The sequence below is a fragment of the Trichosurus vulpecula genome, chromosome 4, assembly GCF_011100635.1.
Source record: "Trichosurus vulpecula isolate mTriVul1 chromosome 4, mTriVul1.pri, whole genome shotgun sequence".
Classification (NCBI taxonomy): Eukaryota; Metazoa; Chordata; class Mammalia; order Diprotodontia; family Phalangeridae; genus Trichosurus; species Trichosurus vulpecula.
Window position 1 is genome coordinate 354,663,489 of NC_050576.1, and position 22,951 is coordinate 354,686,439.

Sequence of the window (22,951 nt, forward strand, 5' to 3'; positions counted from 1 at the left end):
TTATGGTTGTTAATCCACTCTGATATCCACCTTGGTTTTATTTGGAGAGTTCACCCCATTCACATTCAGAGTTATGATTACTATATGTGTGTTTTCCTTGATCCTATTTCCCCTCCCCCATTTATGCGTTTATTTCTCCTTTCTTCTTTCCACTCCTCCAAAGAGTTTTGCTTTTGACCACTGCTTTTCTCAATTGTCTCTCTCCCTTGATATCGCTCCTTTATCTAACTCTTTTCTCCTTGCTACTTCTTCCCTCCCTTCTGACCACCCCTCCTCCCTTTTCTTTCCCCCTTTTCCCTACTACTGCCTGGAGGACAAGTTTGATTTCTGTACTTACCAGAGATTGTTATTCCCTCCTTGAACCAATTCTGTTGAGAGTAAAGCTCAAACACTTCTCTTCTCCCTCTCTCTTTCTCTCTACTATACTATGTTTTTGAGCTTTTTCATGTGATAAAATTTACACTTTTCTACCTCCTCCTCCTTACCTGTTCTCCCAGAACAATCCCTCTGTACCCCTTAATTATGTTTTTATCATCATATCAATTACTTTGTACTGACAGCCTCAGTGTATATATTTTTCACTGTCATAATAACTGTACTATTTTTAAGATTGACATATATATGTATGTTCGTATGTATTTATATGTATATACATATGTATTATATATATGTATATATATAATGTATAAAACAATTTAATCCTATATATAGATGTAAACAATTGCCTTTGTTGAATAACAAGATTTTTCCCCATTGTTTACTTTTTTATGTCTCTCTTCCATTTTGCATTTGAAGATCAAATTTTCCAATTACCTCTGGCCTTTTCATCAGGAAGGTCTGGAATTCTCTTATTTCATTGTATGTCTATCTCCTTGCCTGAAAAATTATCCTCCTTTTTGCTGGGTAGTTGATCTTCTGTTGTAGTCCAAAGATCTTTGCCTTTCAGAATATTATATTCCAATTCCTCCTTTCTTTTAATGTAGAAGCTGCTGGGTCCTCTGTGATCTTGTATTTCCATGACATTTGAATTATTTCTTTCTAGCTGCTTGAAATATTTTCTCCTTGACCTGATAATGCTGGAACTTGGATACAATATACCATGGAGTTTTCAAATAGGGATCTCTTTCAGGGGGTTATTGCTGGATTCTTCCTATGACTATTTTGCCCTGTGGTTCTAGGACCTCCAGGCAATTTTCCTTTAAGATTTCTTGGAAGATACTGTCAAGGCTCTGTTTTTCATCATGACTTTCCTGTCTCTCTCCATTTCTCAATGGAGAGAGTCAATTGAGGAAAGCAGTGGTCAAAAGCAAAACTCTTTGGAGGAGTGGAAAGAAGAAAGGAGAAATAAACGCATAAATGGGGGAGGGGAAATAGGATCAAGGAAAACACACATATAGTAATCATAACTCTGAATGTGAATGGGATGAACTCTCCAAATAAAACCAAGCTGGATATCATAGTGGATTAACAACCATAATCCTACAATATGTTGTTTACAAGAAACACATTTGAAACAGAGGGATACATAGGGTAAAAGTAAAAGGAAGTAGTAGATCTCTATTGGATCTATTTTTCAAGTCATTTGTTTCTAATAAGATATTTGAAGTTTTCTTCTATTTTTCATTCTTTAGATTTTGTTTGATTCTTTATGCCTCATAGATTCATTAGCTTCTACTTGCTGAATTCTAATTTTTAACAAATTGTTTTTTTTTTCATTTACCTTCCTTACCTCCTTTTCCATGTAGTTAATTTTACTGTTCAAGGAATCATTCTCTGCAATTAGATTCTGAACCTCCTTAACCACTTCATCAATTTTACTCCTTAAAGATTTGTTCTTATCAGTATTTTTTTCCATTTTTTACCTCTCTAATTTGGCTTTTAAAACCATCTTTGAGTTCTTACTGTAACGCTTTTGAACTTGAGACCAGTTCACTTTCACTTTTGAGGTTTCAGACTTGGGTATTGTGTCAATGCTGTCCTCTTCTGAATTTGTATTTTCCTGTCTCTGTAAAAAGAATCAATAGTCCTTGGTTTTATGGATTGTTTCTTCATGATGGTTGCCTTTTCCCTGGCTTTTAAAGTGAATTTCTGCTTCTGGGTCTCAGTGGGCTCTGTTCCAAGCTTCTTGTGTTCAGAACTGTGGGTCTGGTTACTGACTTTGTGTGCTGTGGCCTCTGGTTTCATCAGCTTTGGGGGAGGGGTGGTTTGGCTGCTGAAAATCTTCTCTTTGCCTAGGGCTGTGCTAATGCATTGGTGGTTTCAGCAGTTTTCTGCCCTGGTATCTGCCACATCTCTTGGTTCTGGGAAGACATCTCTGGGCTCTTGGGGTTGATGCTTGCTGCCTCCACCCACCAGGGACTCAGAAACTCCTACTGTTCTGCTGAGGCAGGGCCTCCTGGGACAGTGCTCTTCCTGCACTATTCTTCTGCCACCACAAGAAGAGGTCTCCCAAGTTTCACGAGGTAAAAGGCTGCTGAAGCCCCACTTCTGGCCCCTCTATTCCAGGGTAGTATTATCTGGGTGAGGAAGGGAGTGATGAGAGCATTTTACCTCATCATGTTGGCTCCTGGAAGTTCAAGAAGGTGAGTTTCAATCCTTTTGACTATGGGCTGAAAGCTTCAGGAGTAGCTAGAGCTGCAGTTGAAAGCTCTGCACTGCTGTCTCCTGTAGCTCAGACAGACACTCTTTTTGCTTTGACAGGCCTGTGGGTCAATGCCATAGCCAGCAATTCTGTCCTGGGACTGCTCCTGCTTCTGCTTAGGTATGTTTTAGTTTTGCAGGCCCAGCACTCTCCCAGGCTGACTTACTGACTGGTTTCTGCTGTTGCTCGTGTTCTGCTATTGTCTGTTGCTGTTCTGTGTGCCTGGTGCTCCTGCCACACTCAGTCTACTAGTGCCTTCTAACTCTCTCAAATTTTCTCAGATTCACTTTTTTAGAAGTGTCTGACAGAATTTTTAAGAGAGCTCTGGTAAGTCCCTGCTGTCACAGAGCTATCTTGGCTCCGCTGATAAGGAATTATTTTGAGAAATGCTAAAAATAAAAGTGAAAAAAATTCTTATTTTACAAAATCCCAGAACTGAGATGTGTATCCTTCCTTTTGAAATGAGAAAAATCCCTTGATCATTTCTTGAACAATGTTATCCAGGTTATTCTTTTCATCCTGGTTTTCAGATTGACCAATAATTTTTAAATTATCTCTCCTGGATCTATTTTCCAGGTCAGTTGTTTTTGCGATGAGGTACTTTACATTTTCTTCTCTTTTTTTATTCTTTTCATTTTATTTGACTGATTTTTGATGTCTTGTAGCCAGCTTCCAATCCAGTTCTAATTTTTAACAAATTGTTTTCTTCAATTAGATTTTGTATCTCCTTTTCTATTTGACACATTTTGCTTTTTAATGACTTTTTCTCCTCAGTGAGTTTTGTTTTTCCTTTTCCATTTGGCCAATTCTACTTTTTAAGGAGTTATTTTCTACAGCCAATTTTTGTTCTTCCTTTTCTAAGCTATTTCCTCTTTCTTATATAACTCTCATTTCTTTTCTTAATTTTTCTTCTATCTGTCTTATATGACTTTCAAAATTCTTTTTTTTAGCTCTTCCAAGAAGGCCTTTGGGGATTGAGATCAGTTCATATTCTCCTTTGAGGTTTCAGATGTGGGTATATTGAGAATATTTCCCTCTACTGAATTTATGCCTTGATCTTCTCTGTCTCAATATTAAAAAATCTAGGATCATGGTCCATTTCTCCTTTTTGCTCATGGTGTTTGCTTATTTCCTGGTTTTTAAAATTGAGCTCTCCTGCCGACCCAGGCTTCTTGTGCTGGGGGCCGGTGACTTGATCTCTAGCTTTTTGTCCTCAGGCCTCAGATACTCGCAGCTGGAAGCTGTTGACATCTGGCAGCTTACCTAGTGCTAAGCTGGAGCCAGCTACATTGAAGCTCTCATTGTGTTTGGGGGGTCTGGCCCCTGGATGATACCTGCTTGTCCAGTTTGCTTTGAAGCACTGGAAGGTTTAGCTGGTATAGGACACCTGCCCACCTGGAGCTGTGCCTCCTGGAGTTGTGCCTCCTGGAGTTGTGCTGAAGTCTGGGGAGGTTTGGTTGCTGGAGGACTCCTGCCTGCTGTCACACATGGTGGTTTCCCAGCTAGATTCTACTGGTTCCCCTTTTTGTGCCTAGGGACTTGAGGGGGAGCTGATTGTGGAATTTGCTCGCTACACCACCCTGATTTCCTGAGGTGAGGCTTGCCACTGGTTTTCTGGAACACCTCCTATCCTGTACTGCTCCCCTTCCACCTGAGTGAGAAGGTCCTTTCCTGTTAGTCCCCCAAGTTTCTCCTGGCTAAAAGATTGCTGCATCCCATCCTTCTGCTGACTCAGCTGTTCCAGGGTTTTTCCTTGAGCAGTATTTTTTTGGGATTTAGAAGTCAATAAGGGAGAGTGAGATTGACTTTTTTTTTCTCTACCACTTCGGTTCTTGGAAGTCCCTGGGAAGGTCATTCCATAGCCGCCCTCCGCCCCTTTTATGATGACTTTAGGATACAGGACTAGTAGTGATATTGCTGGATCAAAGGGTATGCACATTTTCATTGCCCTTTTGGCATAGCTGCAAATTGCTCCCCAGAATCATTGGATCAGTTCTTAAATCCACCAACAATGCATTAATGTTCTAATTTCTCTACTTCCTTTCCTACTTCTATCATTTTCCTTTTTTTTTTTTGATCACATTAGACAATCTGATTGGTGTGAGGGGGTATTTCAGGGCTGTTTTAATTTGCATTTCTTTAATCAAAAATGATTTTGAGGCCTTTATCAGAGACACTTGCTATAAAAATTGTTTCCTAGATTTCTATATTCCTTCTAATCTTGGTTACATTGATTTTCTTTGTACAAAAGCTTTTTAATTTAGTATGATCAAAATTATCTATTCTACATTGGATAATGTTCTCTATCTCTTCTTTGGTCATAAATTCTTCCCCATCCCATTGATCTGAATAGTAGACTGTCCCTTGTGCTTCTAATTTGATTACTACACTGTCTGTGGTACCTTTTAACAAGATGTAATTTCCTTCTTTACCTCTTTTACTTTGGTCTAATTTTGCTTTTACTTTGTTTAAGATCAGGATTGCTACCCCTCCTTTGTTTTACTTCGCTGAAGCATAATAGATTCTGCTCTAACCCCTTACCTTTACTCTATGTTTGTCTCTGTGCATCAACTGGTTCTTGCAAACAACATATTGTAGTGTTTTTGTTTTGGATCCACTCCACTATCCATTTCTGTTTTACTGGAGAGTTAATTCCATTCATATTCACAGTTATGATTACTAACTCTTTATTTCCTTCTGTCCTATTCTTCTTGTGGTTTGTGCTCTCTCTCCTTGCATTCTTTCCCACCTCACTTGTGTTTTGCTTCTGTCCATCTCCCCTGATCAGCCCTCCCTTCTGTCAGTCCTCATCCCTCACCTTCCCTCAATCTCCTCCTCTCCTACTTCCCTGTCACTTAAGGGGTAGCAGAAAATACAAATACCACCCACCCTTAGGTCACAGTAAATTACAATCTCCTCAGTCAACATAGAGTGTCCAAGTAAAGTCCTCTTTATCTTGACTCAAGGTTGACTTCCAAACTCCATGGTTTCTTCTCTGGTGCCAACTGCTCCCAGCTCTTGCAACTCTTTCCTCCTGCTCATTGTCTCAGCTCATGAGGATTATTCCAATTCTTCCTGCTCCTGCTTGACAGCAGGCTCCAGGGGCTCCTGCCCACAGCTTCTGTTTCTGGGAAAGCAAAGCTTAACAGGGCAACAACACACACTACCAGCACCACCATCTCAATGCATCTCTAAAACCAAGAGACTCTGTGTTAACAGCTCAGTTCACGTTAACAGCTCTTAAAATGAGCTTAAGCTAAGCCTCCTTCCCATGGCAGGTTTCTGCCCTACAGCTGTATTTGCTTTCATAACTTGGAAGTTCCTTCAGCAAGTTTCTTCCATCAAAGGTCTCCTTTCCACTCTCAGAGGTCTCTTCCCAGGTCTCAGAAGTCTCCTCTCTTTTCTCAGAGATTTCATCCCCAATCTCAGACATCTTCTCTTTGTTCTCAAAGGTTTCCTCTTCTAATCTCTTAAAAGTTTCCTCTCCCCAGGTCTTTTAGTTTTCCTTTTAGCTCAACACTCAAAACTTATTCTTCATCTTTGTCTCTTCTCTTCATTCTCTTCTTCTCCATGCTGGTAGCTCTATCCCACTTTGCTTGTGCTTACAGGAGTGTACTCCTCTTTTTCATCCCTTATTTTTTATGTCATTCCCTCAAATTCACTTTATTCCCTTACACTCTGTCTATGTATATTCCTTCTAGCTCTACTGATAGTAATACCATTTTTAAGAGTTACAAGTATTATCTTCTTATGTAGGGATGTAAACAGTTTGGGTCTGTTGAATCCCTTTTCTCTTTTTACCTGTTTGTGCTTCTCCTGGGTGTTGATGTTAGACATCAAATTATTGATTTAGTTCTGGTCTGCTCGTGATGAAGGCTTAAAATCCTTCTATTTCTTTGAATGACCATTTTTCTCTTGACAGATTACACTTGATTGTACTGAGTAAGTGATTCTTGGTTGTAGTCCTAGCTCCTTTTCCCTCTGTGATATGATGTTCCAGAACCTCCATACCTTTGATGTTGCAGCTTCTAAGTCCTGTGTGAGACTGAATGTGATTCTCCATTATTTAAATAGTTTTTTTTTCTCACTACTTGTAATGTTTCTCCTTGACCTAACAGTTCTGAACTGTGGCTAGAATGTTCCTTGGGGTTTTTTTTTTTAATGCAATTTATTTAACATATTTGGTTTTCAGCATTGATTTTCACAACAGTTTGAATTACAAATTTTCTCCCCATTTCTGCCCTCCCCCCCCACTCCAATATGGCGTATATTCTGGTTGCCCTGTTCCCCAGTCAGCCCTCCCCTCTATCACCCCCCTCCCCTCTCATCCCCTTTTCCCTTCCTTTCTTGTAGGGCAAGATAAATTTCTATGCCCCATTGCCTGTGTATCTTATCTTTTAGTTGCATACAAAAAGTTTTTTTGTTTTTAACATCTGATTTTAAAACTTTGAGTTCCAAATTCCCTTCCCTCTTCCCTTCCCACCCACCCTCCCTAAGAAGTTGAGCAATTCAACCTAGGCCACACATGTATTATTATGTATAACCCTTCCACAATATTCATGTTGTGAAAGGCTAACTACATTTTGCTCCTTCCCAACCCATCCCGCTTTATTGAATTTTCTTCCTTGACCCTGTCCCCTTTGCAAAGTGTTTGTTTTGATTACCTCCACCCCCATCTGCCTTCCACTCCATCATCCCCCTGCCTTTTATGTTCCCCCAATGTTCCTTGGGGTTTTTATTTTAGGATTTCTTTCCTGAGATGATGGGTGGATTTTTCCAATGCCTGTTTTGTCCTCTAGTTCCAGGGCATCAGGGAAATTTTTCTTGGTAATTTCTTGAAATATGCCATCCAGGTTCTGCCTTTTGAATATAGCTTCCAGGTAGTCCAATGATTCTGACATTTTTTTCTTTTGTATCTATTTTCCAGGTCATTTGTTTTCCCATGAAGTATCAAACTTTTTTTTTCATTTTTTCATTCTTTTGAATTCTTTTAATTGATTCATGATGTCTCGTAGAGTCATTAGCTTCCATTTGCTCAATTCTAACTTTTAAAAATGGCGTTGTTTTCCTCAGTTAGCTTTTATACTTTCTTTTCCGTTTGGCCAATTGTACTCCTTAAGGAAGGGTTTTCTTCAGTGGATTTTTGTATCTCCTTTTCCATGTGGCTAATTCTACTTCTTAAGCAGTTGTCCAAGATATGGACTGCTTTCTCATAATTCTCTTGCATCACTCTTCTTTCTTTTCCCAATTTTTCCTCTACCTCTCTTTTATGATTTTTAAGCTCCCTTTAGAGCATCTCCATAAGTTCTTTCTGGGTGTGAGAACACTTCCCGTCTTTCTTTGGTCTTTTGCCCTTAGGTGCTTAGACATTATTGTCCTTTTCTGACTTTTTGTCTTTGCTTTCCATAACAACATTCTATGGTCAGATTCTTTTTTTTTTTTTGATCATCTCTTTTTACCTTTTTCTTTTAAATTTTATGTCTGTTCACAGGGTAGGAGGGGATCTATCCCAGTCTCTTTGTGTTATCAGCTGCAGGCCCTGGCTGTTTACATAGTACTGTGCTAATGTTGCCCTAAGGTCCACCTCATATCTGGTGCTGTGTTGAGGGAGTGGGATCAGGTGTCATTGGTACTTCTGGAGGTAGTAGGAGTGTGTCAGCTTACTTGCTACTGAGTTGGGGTCCTAGTGGTGGTGTCTTGGATGTGCTGAGGCAAGGTACATTTATTCTGCATTTCCCCTGGGTCCCCCCCCCCACACACATGGAGGCCTGGTCACTGCAGATCACCTACCCACCTGGGGCTACACTGAAGAATGTGGCAGTTCATAGAGCTGGAGTCTGCCAGTTTTTCTGTCTATGCTAAGGTATGTTGGGGGTCCTGGTGTTGGGGTTTGCCTGCCACACCACAATGGGCCTCAGAATCCCCCACTGATTTGCTGAGGTGGGGCTTTCTGCAGCTTTGCTGGGATGCTTCCTCTCCTGGAATGTGCTCTCCATTTATTTGCGTGAGGTGGACCTTTCTTGCCAATCCTCCAAGTTTCCTAGGCTAAAATACCTCTCCACCCCATTTTTTTCTCTCTCCCCTGTTCTAGGAATTGTTCTGGGGTATTATTTTATGGTTGTTTGCAGGTGAATATGGGACAGCTTCAGCAATTTACTCTATGATTTGCCATTTTGGCTCCCTGAAGGAATAATTCTCTGCCAGTACTTTTTAATGTATATATTCATTAAGCCTGCATTTTATTTTGCATTCTATTGACCTGCTAAAAATGGAATTTAGATTCAAAAGGTTTTACCTCCCAGGCTCTGGAAATTTATAATCAGAGCAGAAGTCAAAACAATTGCTTTCAAATTTTTGGAGATGCTTTCTAGTATTTCACTCTCAAATATCTTCACAACTGATAAATATATTTCATCAGTAGTCAGGGAGATATCAACATCTGTTTTGCCAAGTAGGTAAATTATTCTAATTACTTACCATGATTTGATTTGGTTTTCTTTAACCTGTTTGAATCAAGAGGAAATATGGGTGTGGATATCAGTAAAGACAAACATAGAAGTTTCACCTATCTCTAAGTTACTCATATAACTTCTTGAGTAAAGGTTTCCTTATATTCCTTGGTTTTGCTTATTTGATTATTTGTCTGTTTTCTTTGTTCCCATGGAAAGCTTTGAAAGCTTCCCTATTTCAACCATTTGAGCAATCTTCTTTACTCTTTTGGTATTTGGATATTATATAATTCCCATTACCTCACAATTAAATTTACATCTATTTACTTAAGAGAAATAGTAATCATAAATTTTCTGATATTTTCATGGAATTCTATAAGTTGACAGGTGAGGGAACTAGATTTTTCAGTAAATAAATTTGTATAGGATAAAATATGACTTTTCATATTGTTTCATATTGTAATTTCCCTATTTCAGCATAATTGTATTTTACAAATTTAAGACCAATATCACTCTTTACTCTCAAGAGTTATTTTCACAAAATGCATCAATTAAATTAGACGCCTGCAAAATGATCATGTCAACTTTAAAACCATTAATAATATTTCTTTGAGTTATGATAAAATTTTTTTCAATGCCTGATTCTTAATATTCTCTTACCTTTATATGTCTTCTAAATGTAGGTTTTACTGAAAGATGCTAGATACTTCCCAGTAGTAGCTATATTTTTACTGTATGATGAGTTCTAGATAATACTATTATTACAAATTGAATTAAATGTTTATTAGCCAGATACTGTGTACATAATATTGAGGGAATTTCCAAGTTTGAGAGTATTCAATGTGCAATAAATAATTCATTTGATCTTGGCAGCTTCCTTAACTCAGAATCAGAAAATTTAGCAACAGGAAAGGGGAAGAGACACTTCATCCTGGCACTTAAAAGTATTCAGTTCTTCTAAGGTAGTATGATCTAAGGAGAGGTGTGGCCTTTTGCCATAAACACTCTTTTCTGCCCTGGAATTGTGATGAGGGTCCCCTCTCCACTGTGGCTGCATGTTCTGCTATGCTAGTAGTCCTCCTACTCCTGGACTGCCAAGCAGTACTGTGACATGGGTCTGAATGAACAGAATCCTCCCTTAGTGCTAGCAAACAGATCCCTGTAATCTCATTCTTGCCAACTGTTGAACCCCCTCATTATCTCTGGCCTGAGAGCTCTGGAAAATACTGTTGCTATGACCAACTCAGTCACTCCTAAGGTCTGCTCCTGATTTGCAGTGGCCAGCACTGTGTTGGCAAGGCCTACACTGAACTGTACTCCACTCTCACCCAGGTGGCCCAGACTTTCTTGCCAACCTTCTAAGTAGTCTCTGATGTTTGTGTGCTGAGAGGTATGGCTGGAAACTGTCAGTGTTTCCAGTGATTCAGTGACCGCAAGGCCTGATCCTGGTTTGTTGGGGCCTAGTCTGCACTGGCACAGACCGTACTCCTCTTTCATCTTTGTGCAACAGACCTTTCCTCCTGACCTTCCAAGTTGTCTTTGGCTGGAAATTGTTTTCACTCTATTTTAGGGGGTTTCTGTGGCTGTAGAATTTTAGAGTCATTTAAAAAGTATTTATAGGGGTTTGGGGGAAAGCTCAGGTGAATCCTTGCCTTTATTTTGCCATCTTGGCTCCACTTCTCCAATATACGTTTAAATACATTATTCACTTTCAAAAATGATATATTGATAAAGTAAAATACAAGGATTGATTTTATTACATTTATTTGAAAAATACTTGCTAAGAATATTGACAATATTGAAGTGATATTTTCTCATAAAACAGGGATGATGATGATAAACTTACATAAATATTGATGTAAGACTAATAACTAAGATCTTCTCAAGAGTATTAGAAGAATCTGTACTTGCAGGTGAAGCTAGATGCAAAAAAATTAAAAAAAACAGGTATGTTATTGTTTCTTTAATGTCTATAGTAAATTATTCTTATGACAGGTTTAAGCAGAAGAAGCCACTAATATATCACCTCACTATGAAGTATTCTATTTCAGACACTTGAATTGGTACCTAAATTTTAAAATCAGATTAACAACTGCTCTGCATCTAATGATCTTAGACAATTGAAGGTAGCACAGAGCAACTAAGTGACTTACTCAGGGGCTAACATTACATGAAAGAGGCAATATTTGAATACTTATATTTACATGCATGCATAATTTGCACTTATGTATAATTAATATTTATATAAATCACATAGAGTTATACACACAGTTATAAGAACAGTTGTATTTATTAATAAAATGTAGAAGATTAGAAGAAAGGCTTGAAATCTTTTAACTATTAATTTTAATTCGTACTAGCATGGAAAATTAAGAAATAAGATAGAATATTTGCAGTTAAAATGCAAAGCATTTGAAGTATTATAGATTGAATGCAGACATTGATTTAAGTTCTGAGGATAGAAAGAAAATCAAATGCTTTCTCAACCTTCAAGAAATGTGTAATTTACAAAATTAAAATTGAGATTCATTACTTTAGAAATAACTTCAAGCTTTTGCTGTGTCATTAACATAAAAGAAGAAAGGAAAAATTCTTAAAAGTGTCTTCTAGTTTTATCTAGGTCAGAAAATTGGTGGTTGCTTCCTGTTCTCCAAAATTTGATTAGTTTTGAAGCAGTCTTATTTCCTAGTCATTTATTCTAGTAATCCTTGTAACTTCTAGAGTAACTTTATTCCTAAGCTGAAATTTTGTCAGAACATTGTATTATTTTCAAGCTAGTCAAAATCTTTTTTGAATTTCTTTAAGATTTCCTTTTCAAAATACACTGTCTTAAATTTATCTAAAAATTATCTGATACCTTTCCTTAAATATACAACTTGAATTCAGGAACTATTTTATTTGTTTGTTTTGTTTTTTGCTGAACTAGCATTTCATTATTACTTTTAGGAAAACAAAAGCTTCACAAATGTTTTTTAACCAGTCTAATTGTTGACCAAGGAGGATCATGTTTAATGTGAACTTTTTTTAGACATTTTGTAATGTCTCTATTTCATGTAGCCACTATGGTTTTATTGCAAAAGAGTAGCTATTTCAAATGTATTGGATTTCAGTGTGATTGCAAAATGTTCACAATTTTAAGTTTTATTTTGAAATGTGGTTATGAACCAAATATCTCAGAATAGATTTTCAAGAGTGGACAATGACTACTATGACATTTTTGAAGCACTTTAATATTTTCCCAATGCTTTCCATATGCTAACTCATTTGTTTTTTACAACAACCACAAAAGTAAGTGGCAGTATTATGTCCATTTTACTGATACAAAAATAGGCTAACAGAGGTTAAGTGATTTGAATAGGCTTTCACAGCTAGGAAGTGACTGAGACAGGATTCGATCTCAGAACCTCCTAGTTGAAAGATCTACATTCTATCAGTAGCTATCACTATGCTACCTAGAGGCTATAATTTATGTTAAAAAAAAGAAATATTGGTCCAACTTTAGCATTAAACAAATACAAACATTTGCTAATTCCACTGTCTTTTGACAACTCAATTTTAAAATATTGTTCTTTTATTGCTAAAAAAAGAAACATAGATATTTGTCAACTGTACTAATGTAATTTTACTTTTTAAAAATTTTTATAAACTATAAACCTTAAATTAAAAAATGAAACCCCAACAATAGGAATTCCTTAATCTGTCTAAACTGATGCCCAAAATAATAAACATAAACATGTATTATTAGTAAATATAAGACTATACACCAAAATTATAGTAGAAAGTGACTTAGAAATATATACATATACATACTAACTTTTAAACTATAAAACTATCAATAAACTTTGAGCATTTATAGGCTTATCTTTTATTTGAAAGCTTTTTGCTGTGCACAATGAATCATTATATATTCATATATATGTATATATATGTATATATATATATGCTATCATCATCATTATGATTGCAATTGCTGTTATTTTGTTGAATAAATGATAGGAACTACTGGGTTTCCCTTGGATTTCAAAAAATCATGTCATATGGCATGTGTTGGTCACTCAAAATACTGAATTCCTCTTACAATGGCTGGTTTATTCCCTAATACTATATTCATAATTGTTCTCTGGTGCTATTGAACTAAGAAGGTACTTTGTTTCCTAAAATAGCAGAGAAGATTTAATGATATTAAAAATGCATTACTTTAAATGCACAAAGTATTTTGCATATACTTGTTTACTAATTCTCCTTTCACTTCTTAAACAGTTTTTGCTGTGATGTTTCAAATGTAAATTTAATGAAAATAGAGAAACTAGATTATTAATATGTTACCTAGGGCTATATATTCATCAACTAGATTACCTAGCAAAAAGCAGCTGTTTTGTTTTTTGAAGATGGAAAGAAAATAAATAAGAAAGCAAGAATGAAGGGGGACAGCAAAAAGAAAGACAGGCAAAAACAGAGAGACAGAATCATATGAAATATTAGCTTCTATTAGCTAAAGCCATTGTCAAAAATCAGAGGTCAGTATTATGAACCCACTTTTCATGTGTAGTTATAGTGCTGGCTCACCACCAAGTGTTATATAAATTATATATCATAGGGGATTCATTTCATCTTTTTGTGCTTTGTTTTTTTTTTTCTCTTGTATAATTAATGTTTAGAACTAGACAGTTTTTATTGTTCCTTCCAGATGTAAAATTCCATGAGACCCTGATACTGGAGTTTGATCATGGAAGTCTCTGGACATGTTGTGAAGTTTCCTAAGCAACTTGAGGTTACAAAACATGGTTTATTGCTTAAAGGCAATTAAAGGGTACAGAAAACTCTCAATTATTTACTGACTGTACATAAGCTCTCTTTGCTTAGGGTTGATAAAAACAATCTCGTTATGCTCTATAGATTAGATTCTTATGCTCTGGAACTGACAATTCACCTTTTCTCTTGTGTACACTTCTGTAATGGTTCCATGGAGAGAGAGAGAGATGGAGAGTAAGAAAAGAATTTTCTTTGGACCCTACACTTTTAAACTCTTTCTCTAAATTTAATGGTGAATTATAGCAGAAGCATATTACAATATACTCAGGTACTCACATGTTAGCCATAATGGATTTTCTGAAAATCTAAACTCATTTGTAGTTGAAAGATTTTGAATTTAATGGTTTTGATTGAACAATTCAAAATGACAATGTAGTGCTATGTTTCGGTGGGAAAATTTGTAGAATTATAGTAAAGAAGTACTTACTAAAATGAAAGATGGCTGATCCTAACAACTCTAAGTTCATTAGAATTTGGAAGATCTCTAGGGAGTTTTATGAGGTTTTCATACTTCTTTATTTGTTCATGGATTGATCTTGTCTTCTGAATATTCTGTGTCGTGTAAAATATTGTCTACTCCATACTCACTACCAGTATAACATATGGGACTCATTAACCTAGTTATCCCCTTTTGAAGAAACTTAGAATGTGTACTTAAGTTTATTCAAGAGATTTACCTAGAGCAAAATTTCCTGAGTGAGGGCATGAGTCATACCCCATTTTGTTGTCAAGTCTATATTATCCAACATTGTACATTAACCACATCTTTGGGTGTCTCCAATTCTTACTCTATAGTCCAGGACTTAGGTAACTTAGCATGCTGTATTCTCAACAGAAACAATATTTATATTTGATCCACTTCCTACTCTACGAAACCTCACAAAAAAGCTAACAGAATGTTTCCATCTGATAACAAAATGCATATTTCTACTTCTAAGTCACCCTTTACAGAGGAAACCCTCATGGTAGGTCTTTCAACCCCGTTGTCAGCCCTCACATTGTCTCTCAACATATGTGGACTTAACACTTTGCAATAAGCTCCCTGTCAATTATGAAAAATACTTCTGTCTATTTCTTCTTTTATGGTTATTAGAACAACAACAAATTGAATCAGTTTTGGAGAAAAGCTGCAGTAGAAAGATATAGTAAAATTCTTCTTATAAACCATAAATAGTATTTGTTCTTAGCATGTTTATTTTAGTTTGGACTATGTAGGCTAAATTTTTAAGCAGAACTATATCTCCACTATCTCCCTGGAACTCAAAACAAAATCAATGATGTCCTTGTTTGTGAAGGCAAGATATTCAGAATGAAGTAGATCACTAGCCAAGTCATCTGAGGTCTTTCAGAATGTTGACTGCTATGTGGCTGTTTGCTAGAAATATGTTACTGTTTTTCCTTCCCTCACAGAAAACAACATATGAGAATTTGATGCCAAAAATAAGGTTCAATTTTCTTTTTACAGTTGTTTTTAAAAATTAAACAATAAAAATGCAGGTTCTGACTTCAAAAGTTTAATTTACAGAGCCATGTTTTTTTTTTTTTAAGGGTACGTGTTTTTGTCCCACATGTGACCATTGTTATAGGCCATGATCCAGCCCTCATGGTGTTATTCAGTAGAAGAAAAATACTCAAAACAGGGGTTTCAGGGGGTTTGAAACTCATTTTCATCAGAAAACAGAATTAAAAGGCAATAAAGTAAATTTCTGAATGAAGAGACAGTAAAGGTACTTATAAAGAAGTACAAGGTGAAGTAATGCGTGGTCAAGAAAAGATATGATGTCTCTTTGTTAAGTGGACATGTTAAAATCATTTACTATATATGCAGAAATTGGCCACCCATTAGTAATGCTGTTTTTTTTTTTTTTACCGGCCCCTTACCATCTCCTTTTCTAAATTTTTTTAATTGATCCATGTTGCTTCAATGGCTGTATGAAAGCTTTTCCTGAATGATAACTTGGGATGTGGGTAAGATGTCAATCATTTATTCCTTGGTCAAATTTATCCTTGAGGAGAGAGTAGATCTACTTAAATGAAGAAAGAGAATAGCTCAAGAACCAATTTATTCCAACCTAGACAGGAATGAAAAGTTGGTAAATGTACTATAGTAGAAAGAACACTGAACATAAAGTAAAAAGACATAGCATCAAGTTCCTGTTTCATCATTTTCCAGCTCTCTAACCTTAGACAATTTGGGAAAATAACACCTTCTGCCACCAATTTATATGATTTCAAATGAACAGAAAATGGGGAAACACAGAAAAACACTTCATAAATTATCAGGGCTATAGATCATATCACATTATTGTGAGAGACGAAAGTTATACTTTGGCCCAAAGCCAAAAGAATCAAGAGTGGGTCTAAAAAGAATCAAGAGATATTTATAAACAGAGGTTTTTAATTTGGAATCATTAATTTTTTGATAACCATATTCCAATATAATTGGAATCATTAATTTTTTGATAACCATAATCCAATCCTTTATAATCCTTTGTATTTTCCTTATATATTTACAATTAGTATCCTGATTATGCACTCATCAGCTTCACCAAATTGCCAAATGCATCTATGACCCAAAATAAGGTTAAGAATCCTGCTGAAAAATGATTTTACTCTATTCACTTTCTTCTTTTTATAGGGATGAATGTTTTCATTTTGAAAAAGATCATTGATATTACACTTTCTTGGCCATTTCCTAAACATATTTAGCTGTGGCATCAGGTGCCCAAAAGGTGTTTACCATCTTCCCCTTTAAAAGTTCTGGGATATGTCAGAGAGGTAGTTGCTTCATACATTGTGTTCCCCACAATCACTAGCAAGTTGAACCCCATTAGGTTTAGCAAAAGCAATACTGAGAAGGTATGACATGCTTTGTGGGCACAAAAATGTTCTCTTTATAGCAGTAGTGCTCATTCACCTTGTATACCCAGGGATCTGTGAAAGATGTATTGACCTAGAGTATGGTGGTGCTTTAGGCCGTTGAACTAATATAGGGAACTAATATAGTCAAGGTTTAAAATCACAATACCTGGTTACTGGCATACCTTTCTCTTCCGCACCCATGGAGTCCTTATGTTATTCCTCTATGTTTTTTTTGCTATTGCTCCATCAGTCATTGCTATCATGTCCAGTAGAATAGATCACTGTCTTTGATTGGCATTTGGGAATCCTTAACATCCTATAATCAAAAATCACCTGGTCACTCTTCTCTGAGAAAACTAATTTACCTAAGGTAAGGGTGGAACAAAAGCAAAAGAAAAGGAGGCACCATATACTTACAGCAACATGATAGCTGGGTGAGAGAATGAGGCCTTCCTTCTAATCCCCTTCTAGTAGCTAAAACTGCTTAGTTCTATTTCATTTGCAACCAGAAAGGCAACATGTTTCAAAAATGGGTAGGTCACCCCTTTTGCAAGCACATTCAGCTCCAGCTCAACTGTTTCTTAGCCATATATCCTTCCATCTCCACAGCTAATTAGAACACTTTGTTTCATCACAAGTTACAGTCCTTGAACAACCATAGTCAGAAATCGCAGATCAAAGCATTCTATTTTCTATTTTTTGGTTGTTTTTTTTTTCTTTCTCATGTTTTTTCCCAATTGTTCTGATTTTTCTTTCACAACATGAATAATGTGGAAATATGTTTAATGTAATTATACATGTGAAGCCCATATCAGATTGCATGCTGTCTTGTAGAGGATGGAGGGGAAGGAGAGGGAAAATTTAGAACTCAAAAGCTGGATATATGTATTTATGTATATGGCTATGTGGATTTATATATTTATATGTATGTATATATATATGTATATATATATATATGTATATATATATATATAAAGACACATACATTTGTTTATTCACTTACAAATATCTCTCTAAATATATCTATGTCTATATCTATAGACAAATATCTATATCTATTGGTAGATAGATAGATAGCTAGATAGATAGATTTAAACAGAGGGCACATTGTGAGTTGACTATGAAGGAATGATATCTAAAAATAAAATTAAGGGGTGAGAGGGTAGTATATTGATATAGAAGGAGAATGAGAGAGACAGAATGGGGTAAACTATCTCACATACAAGTGGCAAGAAAAAAAACTGGTATAATGGAAGTGAAGAAGGGGTAGGTGAAAGGGGATGGGTGAACCTTATTCTCATTGGATTTATCTTAAAAAGGAAATAACAAACACACTCAGTTGGGTACCTTACCCTACAGAAAAGTAGATGGGAAAGGAATAAGGGGGGAATGATAGAAGGAGGGGCAGATTTTGGGAGGGGCCAGCCAAAAGCAAACACTTTTGAAAAGTGACAGGGTCAAAGGAGAAAACTGAATAAAGTTGGTAGGATAAGATGGAAGGAAATATAGTTAATCTTTCACAACATGACTATTATGGCAGTGTTTTGCATAATGATGCATGTATAAACTATATTGAATTGCTTGCCTTCTCAAGGATGGTGGTTGGGGAGGGAAAAAGAGAGAGAATTTTTCACTCAAAATTCTAAAAACAAATGTTTAAAAATCGGTTTTTGCGTGCAGCTGGGAACTGTGATTCACAGGCAATGAGGTGTAGAAATCTATCTGGCCCTATGAGAAAGTAAGGGGGAAGGGCTTAAATGGGGGAGGAGTGGGGTGATAGAAGGGATGGCAGACTGGCGAAAGGGGCAATCAGAGTACATGCCATCATGGGGTGGGAGGAGGATAGAAATGGGGAAAATTTGTAACTAAAAATCATGTGGTAATGAATTTTGAAAACTAAAATAAATTAAAAAAATATTTAAAAAATATTTTCAACAGTGTCAAAGCATACCATTATTTTTTGCAATATCATTGTTAAATAGCCACACTATAATACCATAATACACTTTTAATAACATATAACATTTTTCTAAAACTTTATTAGTTTAATCAAAGAGTTTTCTAGTCTATCATAAAATACATTACAATCGTTAGCCAACTTTGTTATTGGCATGAATTAGGGCTGGGAGGAAAAAAAAAAACAGTCTTGAATTTTAAGGCATCAGTATCCTGGTTGCTTTGAAGCTCTATAAATATCAAGTTATTGCAGATATCTATAATTAGTTCTTTTACTATTTTTTCTTGATGATTTCTTACCATTCCTAAATAGCCAGCTCAAATTCTGCTTCCTCCACTTGGCTTTACTTAATTTCTTCATGCTGTCATAGCAGAATCAAAATTTGAAAGAACAATTATTATCTAGTTGAACCATTATATTACTTAACTGAAAATCTTATTTATAACATCTCCAACAAGTGGTCATTCCACCTTTTTACCCCCATAACATTTGTAACCTAGGACCCATTACCACCTGAAGCAGCCCATTTCACATTGAAATAGCTCTAAATCATTAAGAAGTTTTAACATTTCAGTGAAGTAAAAGTTAAAAGCTCTATATCCTCCATATCTATCTATCTATCTATCTATCTATCTATCTACCTATCCTCTATCTATCTATCTATCTATCTATCTATCTACCTACCTATCCTCTATCTATCTATCTATCTATCTATCTATCTATCTATCTATCTTTGCAACCTTTAGAGTAAAGAATAATGCATCTACTCTCTTCCACATGTCATCTTGCTATTTACTTGAAGAAAACTATGATGTCAGAACTAATTATCTTCTTTGAGCTAAAAATCCCTAAATCCATCAATTGATCATCCTATAACATTGTCCTTCTCCATCTTTGCTTACCTCTCTTTGTTGTTATCTAGCTTATCATTATCCTTCCTAAGACATTATATTCAGAACTCATTACCTCATATATGGACCAAATAGGACAATCTGCAGACATAGTGTCATCTTCCATTTCTGGACATTATGCAGGCTAAGATCATACCTGCTTATTTTTTTTTTATCTACCAGATGACACAATGGGCTCATGTAGAGCCTTTAATGTACTAAAATCGCCATTTTTATACATGAAATAGCTGTGCCTATCCGATTTTTTTAAGTGGTGTTCCTGATTAATGTATAATACATTTAAATTAGCCTTCATTGAATTAGTTTAGTACAATGCTCTTCCTTGTCAAGATTTTTTTTTGAAATTTACTTTTTTATTCTTTTTTTCAGTTAAATCCCCCAGATTATGTGCAAGTTAATATGTCCTCCACATAAATACAAAACAAACCTTCTTTGGTTTCATTAAAATAATTATTTTTTTCAAAATATTAAACATTATTGATTCCAAAACAAATTCATTGACATGATCTTTCACATTAACAATGGATAATGAATGACTACACTACACTGTCGATATGATAAAACAACCTAAGTGCCTCATTAGATAGAAAATTGGACTATGAAAACTCTGTCAAATATTACCTCAGACATTTATTAGCTTGTGACTTTGGGCATTTTAACTAACCCCTCTAAGTTTCCTCATCTTTAAAACTGAGATGATATTATAACTCCTGGGGTTGTTTTGAGCATCAGAAGACATAACTCAGGTAAATATTTGCACAGTCCATAAAGGGGCATATTATATTAACTTTCCATCAATACTCATTCTTCATCTCTTTATCTTATATTTTGGTAACATGGACTATTCTGAAACATGTCTATGAGATCTACTCAACATATTTTCACAAAATTTCTCTTATCTGCAAGATTAGTAATTTGATCAAAATAGAAAGGGAAAATTCCTGATGAAACTACACTTACTCTTTGTTAACAATAATTCCTTGTCTAAATGTTGATAAACTATCACCCTAATTGTTCTAAAATTTACATTAAGCTCATTGGTTTGTGTTTTACTGGTCCTACTCTATTATATTTTTCTTGAAAGTTAGGATATTTTTCAACCCGCTTTAGGCATCTAATTGCCTTTTATTCAGAAAGAACCAGATAATCAAGATATATATGTCTTTTAAATATATTACATAAAACATCATAACTTCACACAAATAATTTGAAACACTTCCCTCAAAATGAACTTTACCTTGTGACAATGAAAATCAAAGAAAAAATATGATAGAGTCAGACTATATCTGATAATTTATGAATTATACTATCCGAGGAAGGGGTCAAAGGTTAGATAAAAGAGAGATGTTTCATTATTTATTATCAAGAAGCTTCATTTTTTTTTCAAATGTTATTTGTCCTTTTCTTCAGGAACCAACCTTGATCATGTTATATGAATGGAATTCAAAATTTTATTGTTATTTATGTTTATATTATATTACTTTTGGTTTTTTGTTTTAGTTAACTTCAATTTACATCAATTCATATATATCTTCCCATACTTATTTTTCTTCTTATTAAATATATCTTATAAGGCAATAATATGTGATCATACCCTTGAGTCACAATTCAGTCATTTCCCAATTGATGGGCATCCATTTTCATTTCTTTCTGCTATCAAAAATAATATAATACATTTGTTGGCGTTTATTTGACCTTTATTTTTGTGTTCTGCTTGGACTATATACCTAGTCATATGATGTTTAGAATAAAAGTAATGAATGTATTAGTTACTTTCCTGGCATGATTCTAAATTGCTTTCGAAAATGACTGGAGCCATTTAATATTCAACAGAGTATTAGTGTACCTGTTTTTCCACAATTGTAAAATTATTAACTAGGCCCATATTCCATAATATTCTGTAATTTGTTGTATGTCAGATGAAATCTTAGATCTTGTAACCTGAATTTCTACTGTTCATAGTAGTTTGAAAAATACTTCATTTTTGTAGGTTGAAACTATTTTATATTTTGAAAATATTTTAAGAACACCTCATATAGTTTGAAAACCATTTGTGAATGGCTCTTGCTTTATTTAAATAGATTTGTGTTAGTTTTTTTTTTGTGTAACTTGGATTGCATGACCATAAATGATATGTAATACAAATGTATTTTTTTCGATTGAACAACATTGCCAATTTCCTTTTTATCCTAGATACATAGATAAAAATAGTTGTAAACATTCTTCATCATTGTCAGTTTCTACTCTCATCTATTTAGCTCATTTTCTTCTCTTCAAGACTTGCCACAGAAGGTAATTGGAATACAATTACAAGGAAAACAACATATCCAAGTTGACTACAAAGGGGAAAAAATAAACAAATGAACTTTGACTTTTTTACATTAACTCTGTGAACTAACCAACTACAGAATACAATATATATTTTTGAGATCATTTCGTGACAAAGTAATAGTCTTCCTAAATATTCTGCAAATAATGGCTGGGCAGTGGCATAGGCATTTAATAGGCTGTCATCAAAATTGAGAAAATTAGCAATTCTAATATCTTAAGATGGCAACCCCAGTATCAGGATGCATTTGGCTTCACAGTTTTTTCTTGATTGCTGCTCATTATACTGAGAAGATTTGAACCTTATTAAACTCATTAATATAAGTTTCTAGGGAAATCAATAGTCACTCCAGTGAAACAAAACTTTGGATTATGTCATTAAATGACATTTTCTGTATTTTGCAAATAAGAATATTACAATAATGCCTAGAACACTATATTTTTAGGATCCTTTACAATTTATCTTCTCATATTGTGATTAACCAAGTATATTCTGTTTAACACATACAAAAATGAGTAAATAATCATTTTATTTGGTATTTAATTGGATAATATAACAAACATTAATTCAGCATTCCATCGAAGGAGACAGGAAGTGCTGCCAGAAAAAAAGTTCTCTTGCAGTTTTTCTCCCCATTAAAAATAATGAACTGTAATCAAAGTTCTTTCCTTCTATATTTTCAGATTGAAATCAAGACAAGACTACATTTGGCCATAATTCCAGATTGCTCAAGGGTATGAGCAAAGACACTCAGGAATTGCTTTCATTTCAGTTTTCAAAAACTGGCCTCAGAGTTCAGTGAATAGAAAAGGAAATGGAAGGCAGGGTAGCTGGGTTTAGATTTTATTTCAAAAATAGAAAAGAAAGAGCAGTTAGAATAATTTTAGAAACATTTAAAATTAAATTCAAATGTTTAAACATATTCTCTTAAGTCATCCTATTCAAAAGGTGTTTATAATTATTATTTTTTAAATCTCTTTTCAAATTGTT